The sequence below is a fragment of the Balaenoptera borealis genome (assembly GCF_965194805.1).
Source record: "Balaenoptera borealis genome assembly, chromosome: 15".
Classification (NCBI taxonomy): domain Eukaryota; kingdom Metazoa; phylum Chordata; class Mammalia; order Artiodactyla; family Balaenopteridae; genus Balaenoptera; species Balaenoptera borealis.
Window position 1 is genome coordinate 14679804 of NC_138871.1, and position 18425 is coordinate 14698228.

General features: G+C 50.2%; 1 long non-coding RNA gene across 2 annotated transcripts in view; it reads left to right on the forward strand.

Annotated features, from left to right (window-relative positions):
• Positions 1-5978, forward strand: part of LOC309612244 — a 71232-nt gene extending 65254 nt beyond the window's left edge. For both annotated transcript variants that reach the window (XR_014235069.1, XR_014235070.1), the window contains one exon: positions 2069-5978. This is a non-coding gene — a long non-coding RNA (uncharacterized lncRNA). The remainder of the gene's footprint in view (positions 1-2068) is intronic.
• The last annotated feature ends 12447 nt before the right edge of the window (positions 5979-18425 follow it).

Genomic DNA, 18425 nt, shown 5'->3' on the forward strand with positions numbered 1-18425 from the left:
ATTAGGATGGCTACTATTAAAACAAAACAAAACAGGAACTCCCTGGTGGTCCAGTGGTTAGGGCTCCACACTTTCATTGTCGAGATCCCGTGTTTGATCCCTGGTCAGGGAACTAAGATCCCACATGCCTCGCAGTATGGCCAAAAATAAATAAATAAATAAATATTAAAATTAAATAAAACAAAACAAAGTAAGTGTCGTTGAGGGTGTGGAGAAATTGGAATCCCTGTACGCTGTTGATGGGAATATAAAATAGTGCATCCACTATAAAAAGCAGTATGTGGTTCCTCAAATTATTTAAAATGTGGTTCCTCAAATTATTTAAAATAGAAGTAGCATATGATACAGCAATTCCACTTCTGGGTATACATCCAAAAGAATTGAAAGCAGAGTCTTGAAGAGATATTTGTGCATCCATGTTCATAGCAGCATTGTTCACAATAGTCCAAAGGTGGAAGCAACCCAAGTGTCCGCTGATGGATGAATGGATAAACAAAATGGAATGTTACTCAGCCTTACAATGGAAGGAAATTCTGACACACGCTACAACATGGATGAATCCTGAAGACATTATGCTAAGTGACATAAGCCAGTCACACAAATGTATGATTCCATTTATATGAGGTTCCTGGAGTAGTCAAATTCACAGAGACAGAGAAGAATGGTGGTTGCCAGGGACTGGGGGGAGGGGAGAAAGGGGAGCTGTTGTTCAATGGGTACTGAATTTCAGTTTTGCAAGATGAAAAGAGTTCCGGAAATTAGTTTGCATAACAATGTGAATGAACTTAACACTACGGAAGTGTACGCTTTAAAAATGGCTAAGATGGTAAATTTTATGTTACATGTATTTTACCACAATTAAAAATAATTTTTTTTTTTTCTGGAGACAGTGTCTAGAGGTATTTAGAAGGGTCTGGCATTTGACATATCATCCTAGGCTATCCTACAAAACTATTACTCCTGGTAATAGAATTGTTTACCTTTATACCAAGAAGGTTAGGAAAGCACCAAATCTGCAAGTGGCATGTGCCCAGGCTGACTTCGAGAAGTTTGTGCTGTGAGACCTAAACTTCTTATGAGGTTGCCTAAAATGAAAAAGTATGTCAGCAGGGCTTACAGTGGTTTCAAGTCTGACGGGATCAAGCATGCTTTCCTTACCGAGGAGCAGAAAATTGGGGAAGTGTTGAAGGACAGAGCACAAGCACAGTTAGTAAGCTAAATTTTAAAAAGTAAAGCTCTTTCGAATCATTTTTTTTTTAATTTAAGGGTAATTTAAGGTTGAGGTGGCAGGTGGAGTTAAAGGAGCTGAAGGCATCAGCTGGTAACTCAGTCTGGACAGTAAAGCCCCTGAAGGCCAGGAGCTGGACTTCTGGCTATTCGGGTCAGAAACAGCAGCCAAAACAGTCCTGCCTACTTCAAATTAGGGAGATCCTTTGTCACACAATAAAGAATGCCAGGTTAGAGTTACCAAATTATGGTATATTTTAAATGTTCACCTGTAACTAATACTTTAACATAAAAGATACAATAAAATACAATTGTAGGATTCACAGAATCTTAATGAAATATGAATCCATTGTGCAGCAAGGCCAGTCAGTAAGCCACACATTTAAATCTGATAAATGTCTTTTTTTCCATTTCCCTCAGGGCCTCTCTGTGACGGTATATATAATCCTATTTGGAAATAACGTCAAGAGTCTAAATTTGAGACCCATTATGAAAGTGAGGCCCAGCCTAGCTGCACTCCTGGCCAGCCGCCCTACACCCCACCCCATGATAGGCCAGCAAGGAAGCCACTGGGGATCTGGGGATCTGAGTATCTGGCTAGAGTGATTCCTTCTCCTGAGAATTATTATTATTATTATTATTATTTGGCCACGCCACGAGGCTTGTGGGATCTTAGTTCCCTGACCAGGGAGCGAACCCGTGCCCCCTACGCTGGGAGCATGGAGTCCTAACCACTGGACCGCCAGGGAATTCCCTCCTGAGAATTATTTTGCTTCATGGGCGGACAGAGATGTTTCCAGATGTCTAATCTTCAGTCTTCTGCTCTTTTCTCTCTACACAGATTCAGCCATTGCATCTATGTGGTTGCCTCCAAAGCCGCCAGCCCCACCTGACCTTTCTGGTGACTCTAGATCCACACATCCACCTGCCTGAGGGAAAGTTCCACGTTGCTGTCAGACCAATGCTGGCCCCAAAGTTCAACGCTCCAAACTGACCTCATCGTTATTCCAGGCTTGAAACCTAGGATCTATTTTCCACTCCTGCCTCTCCCTTGGCACAGTTAGTCCCCACAGCGGAGTCACCGGCTGCTGCTAATGGCTTTCACACTCATCACATTGTAAACGGCTGTGAGACGGCAGTGGGTAGGTGACCTGTCACACAGACCAGGCAGAATGGGTCCCCACCTGGAATAGGCTGGCATCGGTATAGAAGTCCGTTGCAAACATCAAAAGTGGTGTGTGGTGCTTCCCTGGTGGCACAGTGGTTAAAAACCCGCCTGCCAATGCAGGGGACACGGGTTCGATCCCTGGTCTGGGAAGATCCCACGTGCCGCGGAGCAACTAAGCCCATGCACCACAACTACTGAGCCTGCGCTCTAGAGCCCACGAGCCACAACTGCTGAAGCCCACGCACCTAGAACCCGCACTCCACAACAAGAGAAGCCACCGCAATGAGAAGCCCACACACCACAATGAAGAGTAGCTGCCGCTCGCCGCAACTAGAGAAAGCCCGCGAGCAGCAACAAAGACCCAATGCAACCAAAAATAAATAATAAATAAATAAAAGTGGTGTGTGACAGGGCGGGGGACAAGGGGATGAGGGCAGGGGAGATGGGAGGAGGCAGAGATGTGGTCAAGGTCTATGTCAGATCACCAGGGTAAGAGGAGTCAACCAGCAGGGCAAGCATAAGAATTGGTCATGAGCCAAGAGCCGACCTGGGAGCTGAGTTGGAGGGGCTCATAGGACAGAGCATGGGACCTCTCACTGGCTTATAGGGATGGAGTTTGCTTTGGGGGGTCAGGGGTGGGTTCCCCTTGGAGAGGCCCGGGCCTGCATTTTCTCAGCTGTGTTGTGGCCCTGGGCTCGTGGAAGGAACCATGTACACCTATCGATTCCCTCCTTTCCATCCTCCTGACCACACCCCAGCTCAGAGGGATTCCTTACTTGCCTGAAATTTGGGAATGATCTGATCTCTCTGCCTGGCATCAGACCATTATGCATTGCAGCCTCTGGAGAAGGAGCAACCAACATCCACTGCACACCTGCTGAGGCCTTTTATGGGTTTTATCACATTCATCCTGGCGGCAAGACATGATGGTGACATCTGACATTTGTTCCGTACCTCTGGTTTTTGTTTTATTTTCACAAACACTAACTCATTTGACCCTGTGGTAACCCAGTGAAGTGGTCAGAGCCCTATTTGGTGGATGAGAAAACTGGAGCCAGAGGGATTAAACTGACGACCCAAAGGCACCCAGGTCCTTGTTACTCAAAGTATACTCCATCAGTATCACCTGGGGGCTTGTTAGAAACACAGGATCTTGGGCCCACCCAGGCCACCAAACCAGAATCAGCATTTTAACAGGAACCACCCCCCCCGCCCAACCCGCCAGGGATTCGCTGGCCTGAGCGGTTGTTGGAGGAGAAACCAGCCTTACGTGGCTAAGTCAATGCCAATCAACAATGCTTGACACAAATATCCGAAGGTTACATGCAACTCTCTGGGTCAAGCTTGGCCACCGGCTGGGAGTGAAATTGACCAAGTCGGGGATTGGATGGTGGGAGAAGAGGGGAAGAGGGAAGTCAAGCTGAGGGGCGTTTGTGGAGGTTCTGCTGGGTGCCCGTGGCTATGGTTCCAGGCACACATGGCGAGGAGGCCCCGGAGCTGAGTGCAGCTGGGGAGCGAGACACAGGAGCCCATCAGAGAAGATTGCAATCCAGCACACAGGGGTGAGCTAAGTGGTGTGGCCGGACAGTTAGTGCTGGAGAAAGTGCTGGTCCATCGGGAGTGGAGGGTCTTCCTGAGCAGAGGCAGAAGGAAGGCAGGAGGAGGCAAGTAGGCCTGGAGTGTGGTGGGCCCTTCAGACCAGGTGAGGGAGTGCAAGTCCGGTCTGGTGGGCAGTGTCTTTGGAGGGTCTTGGCCTGAGAGCGTCTTGCTCACTTCTGCACCTTTTGTTACTCTCGCCAGTCTCCCCTTCTCAGGGAAACTTCTGTGTTTACCATCCCTCTTAGGATCTTGCAGCTGGTAGAACTGCTCCCTGCCAATTCTCAGCATCCGAATTTACATCCACCAGGTCCCCTTCCCTCTTTCTGAGTCTCGAGAAAACCACCACTTTTTACCCACTCAGCCACTCACCTTGGGAGTGATCCCTGACTCCTCCCTTTCTTATGACTTCCACATTCAGTTCGATTGCCTCTGCTCTGAATTATCTCTGATAAGAACCCTTTATCCAAGAAGATGTGGCACATATATACAATGGAATATTACTCAGCCATAAAAAGAAACGAAATTGAGTTATTTGTAGTGAGGTGGATGGACCTAGAGTCTGTCATACAGCATGAAGTAAGTCAGAAAGAGAAAAACAAATACGGTATGCTAACACATATATATGGAATCTAAAAAAAAAAAAAAGGTTCTGATGAACCTATGGGCAGGAAAAGAATAAAGATGCAGATGTAGAGAATGGACTTGAGGACACGGGGAGGGGGAAGGGTAAGATGGGATGAAGTGAGAGAGTGGCATGGACCTATATACACTGCCAAATGTAAAATAGCTAGTGGGAAGCAGCCGCATAGCACAGGGAGATCAGCTCAGTGTTTTGTGACCACCTAGAGGAGTGGGATAGGGAGGATGGGAGGGAGACGCAAGAGGGAGGAGATATGGGGATATATGTATATGTATAGCTGATTCACTTTGTTATAAAGCAGAAACTAACACACCATTGTAAAGCAATTATACTCCAATAAGGATGTTTAAAAAAAAAAAAAAAGAAAGAACCCTTTATCCGTAAAGGGTTTCCTTACCTCCAGTATCCCCACTCCACACACAGGAGTCTTGGAGGTTTCCTTTGATGAGCCCAAATTCTGCAGCCTCAGCTATTGTTCATAGCTCTCCACACCTTCCTCCCACCTGACTCTACCTCTCACTTTCCCCAGGGTTCCGGGGGAGACCTCCTGTCTTTGTGTCTTCTATCCAAAGCCTGCCTCTCTTTCTATGCCTATTACGTGCCTTCACTTCTTTTATGTTGGGCTTAGAACCAGGGCTTTGTGATGAGTGGCCCCAATGTTAATTATGATTTCTGTTATGCACAAATGTCCTAGAAAAGACTGGGAAAAAGTAGCAACATAGCAACCACGTGGTCTCTGGATTCTGGACAATTGGTACCTTTTTTTTTTCTACTTTTAAAAAATATTTTCCTATTTTCTAGGCTGGGCATGTATTATGCTATAATTATACAAAGAACATAAGCTTTATTACGTTTTCTAAAGAATGGATTGAAGCTAGGGAGAGGCTGAAGGGCAGGATACTGTTCAGGAAGGTGGTGGTTGGATGAACCCGGGTGATTGGCCTTGGTAGAAAGTTCAGTAGTTACATGTTTTGGTTAATTCAGACTTGGACTCGAGACCCAGCCTTGCCCCACCCCCTACTCTGTGACCTTGGGCAAATTATTTAACACTCTTAGTCTCTACGTTTGCTAGTTAACCTTGGGTAACTAATTTACCCTCTCTAAGCCTGATTCATTCAACAACTTTAATAACTGTGGAACTCTTGTGCCAGGCACTGTTCTAGATGCTGGAGTCTGGCAGTATACAGTTCAAATTCTCCTCCTTCATGGAGTTTTATATTCTAGAGGAGAGAGGCGGGTAATAAACAACCAAGAAATACGTAATATTTTATTTTTATATGTGTACACACATACGTACACGATATGCCAAGTGGTGATAAGTGCTATAAAAAAAAAATACGAAAAGGAGGGATCTAAAGTGTGGACTGTGGGAGAGTTGGCCATCTTAATTCAGGTGGTCCGGGAGGGCTCACTGAGGAGGTGACATCTGAGCAGAGACCAGAAGGAAATGAGAGAGCCAGCTCTGTGAGTGCCGCGGCGAGAGAATTCCAGGCCAAAAGGACAGCAGTGCAAAGGCCTCAGGGCAGGAGCAGGCTGGGGTGTCTGAGGAGCAGCAAGAAGGTCAGCGTGGCACGAGCAGAGAGGGGGAGGGGCAGGAGATGAAACCAGGGGGGTGGCAGTGAGCCAGATGACATGGGGCCTGGTAGGCCGTGGTCAAGACATCAGTGGGTAGGAATATGGCGGCAGGGGCAAGAGGATGTATTTTGGAGGTAGAGCCAGGGGGATTTGCTGATATATTGACTGGGGAGTGTGAGTAAAAGAAACGCATCAAGTCTTGGGCTTCCCTGGTGGCGCAGTGGTTGAGAATCTGCCTGCCAATGCAGGGGACACGGGTTCGAGCCCTGGTCTGGGAAGATCCCACATGCCGCGGAGTAACTGGGCCTGTGAGCCACAAGTACTGAGCCTGTGCGTCTGGAGCCTGTGCTCCGCAACAAGAGAGGCCGCCACGACAGTGAGAGGCCCGCGCACCGCGATGAAGAGTGGCCCCTGCTCGCCGCAACTAGAGAAAGCCCTCGCACAGAAACGAAGACCCAACACAGCCAAAAATAAACAAATAAATAAATAAAGACTGATATTATCTGTTAAAAAAAAAAACAAAACATCAAGTCTTAAACTGGTTTTGGTCTGAGCACAAGAAGAATGAAGGCGCCATGTAGCCATTTTCTGAGCTAGAGAAGGCTGTGGCAGGAGCAGGTTCGGTGGGGAATAAAGGTTTGGTTTTGGAGAGTATGTTGGCCACGTCTGTCATGGTCATGTCTATGACGTCCAGGTCAAGGTCTTGAGTAGGCAGTTGGGTGTTCAAGCCTAGAGTTCAAGGGACAGGCCAGGGCTAAAGATATAAATTTAGGAGCTGTCAGCATAGAGGGATGAACCTTAAATCTCTGGATGAGGTCATCTGGGTGTGAATAAGGACAGAGATGGATAGAAGAACTGAGTCCTGGGCCCTCCAAATGTTTAGATGTCAGGAAGGTGAACAGGAACCAGAAAAATATACAGAGGAGGAGGGGCCAGTGATACAGATGGGAAACCATGAAAGAGTGAAGGCCCGGAGGCCAAGTGAGTGTGTTCAGTAGCCATGAACCCTTGCGATGCTGTTGCTCATGTTTTGTGTTTGGTTTTGGTTTTGGCCGCACCGCACGGCTTGCGGGGACCTCAGTTCCCCGACCAGGGATTGAACCCGGATCACGGCAGTGAAAGCCCGGAATCCTAACCACTAGGCCACCAGGGAACTCCTGCTGTTGCTCATATTATTGACAAAGGCCTACTATTTACGTGGGTGATCCTGCTAGCACCTTGTAAACAGTTTCTCGGAGGAGTGGTGTCATTACGGCTACATGAAAGAAAGGCCACCATTTTTAATGGTCAGTGGTTGAACACACCGATTCCATTCCATTTAATTCAGCAGTCATCCCTTACTCCCAGCCAGGTTCCCCCAGACCTCCCACAGCCAGTGTGATGGAAATCCAGAGAGAGGGAGGCGCTGGAGGGTGGTGGAGAGCAGGCTTGGCTGGAGGCCACGGTTGGAATTCCAGGAAGGCAGCTGGGACCTGAGATCCCACGATAGAGCTTTGGTCCCTGGGGAGCCTGGTGAGAATCAGGTGAGATCTGGGCCCACACCAAGTACCCCGGCCCATCGGGATGGTGACGCCTTAAGCTAGAATGAGGAAGCAGGAAGGGGAGCCAGTTCTCGGAGCAGATGAGTCCTTTCGTGAGTACACTGATTTTTAGGTAGAGCCTCCAGATTCCTTCTTTGTGACCCCTGACCTGCCATACCTTGGATTCACCATTTCCTCGCCCATGATTAGGAATCCCCTCTCTGATTCCAGCCCCCTTACCTCCACCTGTCTATCTCCCTCCAGCAGCACGGCCTTCCAATCCTTTTAAGTCAGCAGCCCCTCTGGTCCACAGGCCTGTCTGCCACCACCCCCCTCCCAGGAGTCCCTCACTCCTTGGCGTCCTCACATCCACCCTAGGGCTGAGCCCGAGTTCACAGAATAGCCATGGCAGATACTGTCTGTTCTCTGAAGTAAATAAAGTCTCCCCTTGTTCCTGCTGCATCACTAAACAGGCATCACTAAACAGGCACAGCTTCTGAAGCCACTGTCCCTTCTTATTACCCTGCTTTCTGAGCACTGAATCCCTCTGGGCACTCTGTGACCTTTCGGGAGAGACCTGCTTTACCAAAGTGAGCCTTTACATGAAAGACAGACGGGAGGATGGGCCAGGGCTCATCCCAGAGAAAGCCCAAGCATCACAGGGGTGGGGTGAGGAGGAACTGGGAGAGATGATCACAAAGGAAGTCACCTGTCTCCGGCAGGAGAAATGTGCAGTGCATTTCACGGAGGGACAGTCTCTTTTTGTCCTCCAGTTGTAATCTGTAACACTCTGTACAGTTCATGGGCAAGGAACAGAACATTTTGTCTCAGGATGATTCCACCCCTGGGGAGGCAGCCCATGGCCTTGGCCTTGTAAGCAGGGGCATTAACTGAGCCAACTGTGTAAGAGAAAAGTCATGAGGCCCGGGGCCTGTGGGGCAGGGAGTGTGGTGGGCAGGGGTGTGTGTGTGTCCAGGTGCAGACTTCATGGCCTTGGGGTGCCCCTGCAGAAACAGCACACCCTCTGCCTCTCTCACTTGATGCAGGTGACATTGTTGGCTGCTGCTGAGAGCACGCAGGGCCCAGCTTGGAGTCCAGCCTGGAGGGGCAGAAGAAGAAGAGTCTTTGCCCCTGCCCTTGGGACGTCCATGGTCTAGTTGTGACAATGAGATATTCAGGAACTCAAGGTTGCTTGCAAGACAAAGGGAAGATGTTAGGGAGGTGGGGTGATGGTAGAGGAAAACTGGGGTGCCCCGGATTTGCTGCATGACCTGGAGTCTCCTTAGCATCTGGACTTCTCAGCTTCCCTCTCTAAGAAACAAGGCCAAGGCCATCTGCCCTTCTTCACCTCTGCCTTGGGCATCCACGACGTACAGGTGGAGGGTGCGGAAGGGGAGACAGAGCTGAAAAGTGAGTCCCTGTGGCAGTTTCCCTCTGGTCACCTCCCGTCTTGTTCTCAAGGACTGTTCAAAGCAGAGGAGTTGACATACTCTGTAATGACCTATCTGGGAACAGAATCTAAAAAACAGTGGAGGGGAATTCCCTGGTGGTCCAGTGGTTAGGACTCGATGCTTTCACTGCCATGGCCCAGGTTCAATCCCTGGTCAGGGAACTAAGATCCCACAAGCCAAATAAATAAATAAATAAATAAATAAAATTAAAATAAAAGAAGAAAAAAAATAAAAATAAAATAAAATAAAAGAAAGTAGATATATGTATATGTATAACTGATTCACTTTGCCCTACAGCAGAAACTAACACAACATTGTATACAACAACTATACTCCAATAAAAATGAATTAAAAAAAAAAAAAAAGCAGGGGAATTGATCCTTCCTCATCCCAAGCAGAAAAGTTCAGCAAGATGTGACCTTGCAGGGTGAGCTCTTATAATCAAAAATCCAATGGGTAATCTAGCCTATCTCCAGAAAGATACATAAGGAACTTGTAACACTGCTTTTTTTCTGGGGAGAACAAGGCAGCTGAGTAAAAGGGGTGGGAGGGACACTTGTTTTTCTCTGGATTATACCCCTTTATGCCGTTTTAATGTAATACCATGTGATTGTAATATCTAATAAAAGATAAATATACTTCAGACTTGAAAGTGACTGTCGCAGTTCCAGGAATTGGTTCAAGGTTGGGGCAGAACCAGGAGCTGGCTTTGCATGTGGTTTTCTCCTTTAGCGCCCCCTTCTCTGCCCATGAAGGGTGGGTGAAGGGATGGGAGAGCAGGCAAATGGAGAGCCCTGCAGGCCAGGTCTCAGGTGGCCCCTGGAGCCGAGTGTCTCATCGCTGAGGCCTTCCAACGAGAAGGGCACACCTCCTCCCTCTTCCCCTCCTGGTCCATCACAGATCTGAGTCCAGGAGAGGCAGGTGCGGTTGGCACAGGCTGTATCCTCCAGCACAGGACACTGTGTGCTCACCGCCCGCCAACCGGGCAGCCTGAGTGCATCGGCCTCGGAAGTTGTGTCAGCAACAAGAGCTGCCGGGAGGGTGGGGAGGGTCATGAAGATGTGTGTGTGTGGCCACCCAGGGAGGTCAGGCATGGCTGAGGGGAGAGGGCAGGCCAAGGTAGGATGGGGCAGATGACGAGGACAGCTTCATTCAACCCTGGCATCAACAGAGAAGCCGGAGATGGCCACTGCCACTGCTCCTGGGCCAAACCTGGAGGGCCTGGTCCAGCATCCCCAGCCCAGCAGGTGCCCGAGGTCAGCATGGCCGTGAGCCTCGGTCTGAGTGAGCAGCTGAGGCACAGGAGCTGCAACTCCCGTGCTCCCCTCCCCGCAGACCTCAGAGCCTCCCGGGAGGTCTCCAGGCCCTTCCCAGGCAAGCCTGGCCCCAACGTGCCTCTACCCCAGACCCACAAGCCCTGTTCTCCCAGCCTCCTCCTTCTCCTGAAAGAAGTCCCTCTGTCTAAACTGGGTCTCCAGTGACAAGCAAGCCTGCTTCCTGCTCGGGGGCACGCCTGGGTGACCAGACAAAGGCAGCACGAGGACGTGGGGAGACCCTGTGGGCGTGACTCCTGGTTCTGCCACATAACCCTCTAGGCCTCAGCTTCTTCATCTCAGGCCTTCCTGTGTCACAGCATTGTCACCAGGATCCCTTGAGGCACTAATTCATCCTGAAAGCACTTTGTAAAAGGAGGCATACATGTCATCCGTTATTACGTGCTGGGTGATTACACATCAGGTTATTGTCACCACGCTCGTAGCAAATGGGTGCTCATCCTAAATGGATGCTGAATGAATCCTCATCCTGAGCTGATGACGCCTCGAGGGTCCCTGAGAGGGTGGCAGGGCCCTGGCGTTCCTCCCGTGGGCCTGGGCACTGAAAGTGAGAGGTGAGAGCAGGAGGAGGAAAGTCCACCCTTCTAAAGGGATAAGGGACTTCCTGGCGGTCCAGTGGTTAAGACTCCGCGCTTCCACTGCAGGCGACAGGGGTTAGATCCCTGGTCGGGGAAGTTCCGCATGCCACGTGGTGCGGCCAAAAAGAAAACCAAAAAAACCCAAAAACCCATAAAGGGATCAGGAGGTCTGGAGACAAAGTGGGCTGGCATGGACAGAACCTGAGGACCAAGGGGTGCCCAGGCCCTCTCTTCCCACTGGCAGGTCCATGGGAGGCAGGGCTCTGGGTCCCAGCGCTGTTCACAGGTCGCCCATGCAGGGGAGCAGGGCTGACTCAGAAATGCTTAGCGCTACCCTAGCCCCAGGCAGGGCCTGCTCCCAGATCCTTAGGTGGCCCTGCTCTGCTTGCAGAAGAAGGGGGCTGGAGACCTAGGAGGGCTAGAGCAGAGGGAAATGAACGGGTGTGTTTTCTAGGGAGGGGTGGGGCACAGGAAGCTCCACGTGCCAGGAACAGGCTGAGCTCACCCACCCCTGGCCTTGCATCAGCTGCAGAGCTGGCAGCCAGGCCCTAGGAATTAGGCAGGTGGCTCCCAGGAGCTTCCTGGCCTTGCCTTTTGCTCTCAGGGAGAGGGTGACAAGGAGGAACAGGTAGCCTGGGTCTCCTCAGGTCCTCCACTTCCAGGTCACCCAGCTGTCCCAGCTCCCAGCTTCCCGGGCCAAGAACGGCCCATGTGATCAAGGGCGGGCACAACTCAGGGCCCTAGGGGCTCACCCTGCCTGCCCAAGGTCTCCTTGCTGGAAGCCTTCCTGGAGTTGGTGGCATCTCCCAAGTAGATTTGGGGACTTTGGGGCTGGTTCCTCTCTGGCCTCTGACATCACCACGTTAAAAATGACCCTCTACCAACAGCAGCAGATGCTACAGACAAGGGCAGGATATACGTATTTCAATGTGGCCTTCCACCTCGCCCTTGATCTATTAATGATTCATCTCAGGTAGAATGAGACAGGAATTTCACAGAGGGACTCCTGGTTCTGTTGTTCTCCCCAGGCCCAGCCCCAGTGTTTGGCATTTAAAGCATCTGTGAGAGCTGCTGGCACCTCTTCTGTCCCTGGATTCTCTTGGGGTGAAAAAGTGTACTGGGGGGCGGGGGGGCGGAGTCTGGTTTTTTTTTTTTTTTTTGGCCACACCGCCTGGCTTGTGGGATCTTAGTTCCCCCGACCAGGGATTGAACCTGTACTCCCTGCAGTGGAAGCACAGAGTCCTACCCACTGGACCGCCAGGGAAGTCCCAGGAGTCTGTTCTAAATGTAAGTGCAATGACAGCTCCCCTTCATCTCCCCGATTCCCAGAGCTTCTCAATAAGGGCCTGTGGAGTTTAGGGGTCCCCTGGAGGGTCCCCATCAGCCCTCCTCACTCTCCAGCTCTCTGACCAGCCTCCTGCTCCAAGCCCATCTGGGGCTGATGTCTGGGGTGTCCAGAGAGCTGAGCTGAGGGCTGTGGGCAAAGGAAAGGTGACTTGTGAAGGGGCCAGAGCAGGAACATAAGGGCTTGTGGGGGACCTGGATCAGCCCTAACTTAGCGCTTCTGGCCTCCTGTGGACTTGATTTCTAAGTCTGTCTCCCTCAGTTCCTTTCTATCTCCAGGCCTTATCCCCAGCTGAGGTAGCGCTAGAGAAAAAAATGTACGTGCCTGCCCCTGCCCCCCCCCATCCCCCGAATCACAGACCCCTCTCCCCTCCCTGGGCCTTAATCTCCTCATCTACAGCACGAGGACACAGGACAAGACGGCTCCCCAGCTCAGGTGTCGTAGGAGTCTATGGCATCAGCCTTCAGCCAGAACTTGGTCTGCTTTGGTGTCTTCCCCCTACTCAGCCCTGCATCGGTGCTTGTTCTTGATTTTTTGCTCCTCAGCAATGACCTTCTGTCCTTCTAACTTCCAGGCCTGCTTGGAGGCTGGGCTTGATCCTCTCATTATCTCGGGACAAACGTTCAGCTCCTCGAGACCCACGTTTGCCTTTTATAAACTGTATCTCCTGGGTTATCATTTAATCGAGTGCACTGCAGACGGGGCGCTTCTCCCCAAGGAACACAAGGAGAGCTCAGCGGGAGGGCGAACCTTGTGGAGCTGAGCAGGGAGGGGCTGGCGGGGAGCTGCGCGGGGGGGAGCGGGGCGGAGATAGAGAGGAGTGGGGAGGCAGGCCAGGCGGTGACAGAGACACGATCCCAGGCAGTGCGTACATGGCCCCGGGCCCTGGAGAGCTCGGACGATCTAAGCTGGATAAGCCCTTGGAGGTTCCCTAGGCCAACCACCCTGCTCCTCCCACCCCATTTTAAAGATGAGGCCCAGCAAAATCTAGTGAACTGAAAGAAAATATAATTTAATCCCCCAAAGAAGGAGGAACTTGGTTTCTCTTTAAAGGATGGTCCATTAAATGGAATCATTTTGCTTCAGGAAGAGCTCACTTCGCAGGTGCTGTTTTTCTCCTTTTGTGTCACCGACTGGTGACATCCGCATTGTGGTCCATGGCTGTCTGAAGACCAGACTCGGACACTACGTTCCTGAAATCCTTCTGCGCCCAATGCCCCTCTCTCCCCTTAACTAGATTTGCACAGTAAAGAAACATCTGGGACAACTGAGATTAAAAACACTTCAGAAATGACCTCAGTGGGAATTCCCTGGCGGTCCAGTGGTTAGGACTCGCTTCCACTGCAGGGGGCCCGGGTTTGATCCCTGGTCGGGGAACTAAGATCCTGCAAGCAGCGCAGTGTAGTGAAAATAAACAAACAAACAAACAAATAAATAAATAAGGAGTTTTGTTTTTTTTTTAAATGACCTCAGTATCCCCATAGATGGTCACTAAAGCCATAAGGGCAGTAGAATCACAGACACTCAGAGTGGTGAGGGCAGGAACTCTGCCAGGGGGCCCTGGGCCAGGGCAAGGATGTCCTCCCTGCTACCACCACAGGTAGGTAGGTAGGTAGCCGGCTGTCTCCTCTCATATCCTTGGCACATGAGGAGAAATCTGGGAGTATTATTCTGGAAAGACAGTGAGTGTGCTGGGCCTTACCCTAGTGGAGAGGTATGATCCTTAGAGGCTGGGAGTGAAGGTGGGGAGGGAGAGTCCTCCAGTATGTGTGGAGAAGGAAAGGGATGCTAGTTTTGTGTCTGGCACATAGTATGCACTTGTCAATGGTGAGCGGAACGTGTGGTATAGTTTATGGTGGATCTAGAGCCAGCCAGACCAGGCTGAATTCTGGTTTGACCACTAACTGCTCTGTGCTTCACACAAATCCCTTGATGTCCCAAACCTTAAGGACACAAGTGTCTATAACAGGCAGGACTCTTCTTTACAAATATCAGAAGCCATATCCCCACTAGCTTAAACCAAAAAGGAAATTTCTAGCTCACACAGCTGGGAGGGGCACTGTAGCAAAAGCCGGGACCTTGGGACAGGACCCAACGTCTCCAAGACAATTTTTCTCCTTGTCGTTGCCTGATTTCTGCAGACAGGCTCTGTCCACATGGCAGGGAAGATGGCCATTTGCCGCCCAGCTCAGGTTTGGAGAGAGGGTTTCTCTCTCTCAGCATCAATATCTTCATCTCAGAGAAGGCTTTGATTGGTCCTGCTTTGGTCCCAGCCAGACCTAGGTCACAGGCCTGGTCCTGTGGTGGGGGAAGTGGGGGGTGTTACCAGGAGGAGGGGGGTAGGAAAGCCAGGTGGGCAGAGAGAACAATAATTACAGTACCAACAATGCCTAGAGGTCACATGTGTATGTATGTGTGTGTGTTGGGGAAATTAGAGTTAGGCAGGACCACAATCAGGCTTGGCCTATTCACAGTCAGGACTGTTATTAGGTACCAGTCATTCAGCTCTACTACACGTTAGGCTCTGTGTTAGGCTAAGTATATGTCATATATATATGCATAGCATTTCTTATTCTCACAACAACCCTAAGAAGTAGGTATGGTTAACCCTGTTTTAAAAGTGAGGAGACCAAGGTTAAAGTCACGTGGGCAGTCAGTGACTGAGCCGGATTCAAAGTTGGGACTTTGGCCCCCAGATCCCATGTTTTTGCCCAGGGATCAGACTACCTCTTATTTGTTTTTATTTATTTATTCATTCATTTATTTTTGGCCGCACCACGCAGCTTGTGGGACCTTAATTCCCCAACCAGGGATCGAACCTGGGCCCTGGCGGTGAAAGCGCCAAGTCCTAACCACTGGACCACCAGGGAATTCCCAGACGGCCTCTTTAGAAACCAAAGTGAAAAGCTTGCTGGCCGGTTGCATGGAGCGCATTCTGAGCCCCACAGGTGTGGTCTTGTCTGGGGGTGGCCACATTTTCAGGCCCTTCCCAGCTGTACACCTTCTTGGCTCCCGCCTGCCCTATAGGCCCTTCCAGGCCATTGGAGCCAGCAAAGCACTCTGGGTAATCCATGAGTTTCTTCATCAAATGGCATTTCTCCAAGGCTTGATCCCCCAGTCGGTGACCCTGCTTAGAATTGTCTAGAGTCTAGCCTGCTGGGTGAGGGGAAATGGAAAAGGGGGTGTTTGGAGGGTGACTGGCATGGTGAAAAACAAGGGGTGTCATCTCTCTCTGCATCACAGAAATATCTGCAGCTCCTAACTCTTCCCCCTGCCTCTGTGTTGCCCTCTCACCCACTCAGCACTTCACACCTAGAGCGATCCTCCCAAAATACCATCCCTCCTGCACCCACTCCGGCTCAGAGCCTCAATGGTTCCCCTGTGCTCACGCTCATAACGGAGGCCTCCTGGTGTCCTCTGGACCCAGCCCCCTTCCACCAACTTCTCCAGCTTTCTCTCTTACCCCTGTCCGTCACACTCAGGAAGGCAAGAGACAACAACAGTATAGCCGTGACTATGTGTGGCTATTTGAATGTAAATTAATTGAAAATTAATGACATTATTGTTAAAAATTCAGTTCCCTGGTCACACTAGTCACATTTCAAGTGCTCTTGTGGCTAATGGCTACTGTACTGAACAATGCAGATATAGAATGTTCCTATCATCACAGAACGTTCTATTGGAAAGCACTGGGTTAGATTTTTCTCTTACAAAGGAAGCCCTGATCAAGGAACACTATGAGTTTTAGAGGGATCCAGGGTAGACTTGACCTATTCAGTGACTCTTTCAAGAAATATTTGGCACCTACTGTATTCCAGGCCCTGGATACACAATAGTGGGCAGTTGTAGCAGTTGGTCCTTTGGAGTGAAAAAGCAATTGCTCTCAGATGTGTTAAGTGCCTGAGCCCAGGCTGGGGCAGCCGGGAAGGCTTCCTGGAGAAGGGGACACGTAAGCACAGACCTGCAGTCTGAGGAGGCACTAGTGAGGCTGAGTTGCTCTCCAGACCATGTACTTTTTGGCCCTCTGGGTCCCTTATCACAGACTGTCCCCACTGCCTGGACTACTCCTCTCTTTTTTCCCCAGGGAGGGAAGGAATGAGACTAGTCCCCTTAAAGTCAGTCCCCCAGCTGGGACTAAGCAGAGTCCCTGTTGAGCCACTAACTCCCGAGCTCTGTGCTGTGGCCTCTACTTCACCTCCCACAGGCCACGTGGCTTCAGGGCTAGGTAAATTCAGGACTCGGTAAAAACAGGCTCTAGGGTGGGGGGCTCCTCCAGAGAAGTCAAATCTGCACATCTGGTGGGGAATGCAGAAGCCTGACTGTATGTATTACCAAACTCAGGTTCTGCGGCTCGCCGCTCAAAAGCCAATAATTTGAGAGGCAAGCGTCAGTAGAAAGGAAAGGTACTTTAATCAGAAAAGCAGGCAATCTGGGGAGAAGGCGGATTCATGTCCAGAGACCAACTCTAAAGATTCTGCTCAGCCATGACATTTTGTAAAGGGAAAAACGAGGGGGAAGAATCTCAGTGAATCATCGAGGCAGGAGGTTGGGTTCTGCATCATTCTCCATTGAGTGCAGACTGGCTGACTCTTCAGGTGTGATCTTGCCTGCGTGATCTGCCTGCAGGATTGCTAAGGGGGCAATTGCGGATAGACAGTCATTTTTTAACTGCTTAATTCTTTATTCTTACTTCTTTTAATTTAGAAAAAGAATCAACAAATTAGACAAGGCATGGTGTGCATTCAGGAGAGATGAGAAGTTCGTTTCAATTGCTTAGTGATCTCATTCCTATAATTAGGTTCTTTTAAGGTTAGAGGGGAACAGAAATGGGCAAACAGGAAAGGTACAAAAGAGCTACTTTCAATTCCCCACTGTCAAATATCATTCCATTTCTATGGGACTACGGGCGACGGTCTATCTTCTGTAACTTGTTCATGCTGACAGAGGGCACAGTATTCTCAAAATGGAAGATGTCAGCCTGGTTTGTAGCATCTCTTTGCTGACAATTTTACTTGCCTGCTTACATATACGGGCAGAGCAAGCTACAATCATTTTGATGCCCACAAAGATATAGATTATTATGAGCACTAATGTTAATCCTGTTCTCTTCAGGCCAGTTCTTGGAATTGTACTAGCCATCGATTCAGTACTGCTCAAGATGGAGCAGCTTATGTCATGGCTACAATATGGTCATCATACAGTTAGCATTCTTCCTCTGGTGGCAGTTACAGCATCTGTAAAACAACTCAGGAATGTGCATCCAACACTGAGTCTATGACACTATTGTCCTAATCATTAATTGTTTGGTTTAGTACTGGGTTGCGGGGAGAACTGCAGGGTTCCAATCAATTCCATATGTACCCTGAGGCCCCCCCCAAGGTGGCCCCCCACCTTCTCCAGCCCTGAGTTCCTACCTGAGTCAGCCTGGGGAAAGTGCAGAGTGGCCACTCCTACCCACCGCCTAGAGGGAGCCAGGGCTGGCTAACAGAGCAGAGGGAGGCTGTCTTGGGGCCCTATCCGCCTGCTCTGGTACAGCCCCCTGCTGCTAATCCCCTCCCCACATACGGTGCACAGCAGTGCCCACCCTCACCCCGCACTGTGCCAGCTGCCCATCCTGCTCCTCCTCCTGGTGCCCTGGCCAGAAATTACATCCCTGCTGTATGAACACTGAAAGTGGCAGTTCATTGACTGGAATTCACATACATGTTCATTTGGGAAAGAAGGGCCAGAGTGCAGCCCATTAGGCCCTGCACTGTCCTCACCTTCCGCATGGACCGCTTCACTCAAGCTTCCCAACTATAGGATAACTGGCAGGGACGATTATCTTCACCTCTGTTACAGGAATGAAGGTCGGGAGAGGGTAACTTGCCAGAGCCGGCAGTGGTGAAAGCAACCATCAACGCTCTCAGCCCAGCCTGGACCCCATAGCGTCCACCCAGCCTCGTGTTTGCATTTCACCGCTTGCCCTCGGGGCCACCCTCCCTCACC